The following is a 944-nucleotide window of genomic DNA, read 5'->3' on the forward strand; positions in this document are numbered from 1 at the left end:
TAGAGGATTAAAATTGTAGTATTTGAAATATTTCTTATAGGTAATATTTAATTTGTTTTGAGCCTTTCCTTAACGGCATATGGTTTGGAGATGGAAATAAAAGATTCGGCATAGCCTAACACCCATCCTAAGTTAATTTTATTCTATATAAGATTAATCTATATACATACATATGCACATAAGTAACTATACAAATAAATATATGTACAATGTACTTTCGTATACACATAAACCAAAAACAATCAGCCACACACATGTATGTATTATCGAGCAGTGAAAGTGTAAGGATTTACATATACACATGTATATGTGTGTATTTATTTTTCCATTTGTTTGTATATATGTACATTGGTGCAAGTGTGGTTAACGGTGTTGATTGGATAAAAGTATAAATTCCATTTTATATATTGACTAATACACTTAAAACTCTCCAAATTTAAACCTATTCAAGCATACAAATTCGATTATGATTACCTTTGCTCTCGATAAACCCACTTACACACATATATACACACAAAAACAATGCAAAGTTTGTTTGAGAATGTATGTAAAGATTAAGTGTAGACACTTGTGAAAATATTGTAGACAATACTATTGAATAACTATTTACTAGTCCATATATATTCGAATATAGAGCAGACAATAGGCTAGACTGGATTATTAAGATATAGACTATAGACTATACTATAGACTATAATATGGACTAGACTAAAGACTAGACTATAGACTAGAATATAAACCAGACTGTGGACTAGACTATAGACTAGACTATAGACTGTACTATAGACTAGACTATAGACTAGACTAAAGACTGTACTATAGACTAGACTATAGACTAGACTATAGAATAGACTATAGACAATACTATTGAATAACTATTGACTAGTCCATATATATTCGAATATAGAGCAGACAATAGGCTAGACTGGATTATTAAGATATAG

This window comes from Lucilia cuprina, chromosome 4 (assembly GCF_022045245.1).
Source record: "Lucilia cuprina isolate Lc7/37 chromosome 4, ASM2204524v1, whole genome shotgun sequence".
NCBI lineage: Eukaryota > Metazoa > Arthropoda > Insecta > Diptera > Calliphoridae > Lucilia > Lucilia cuprina.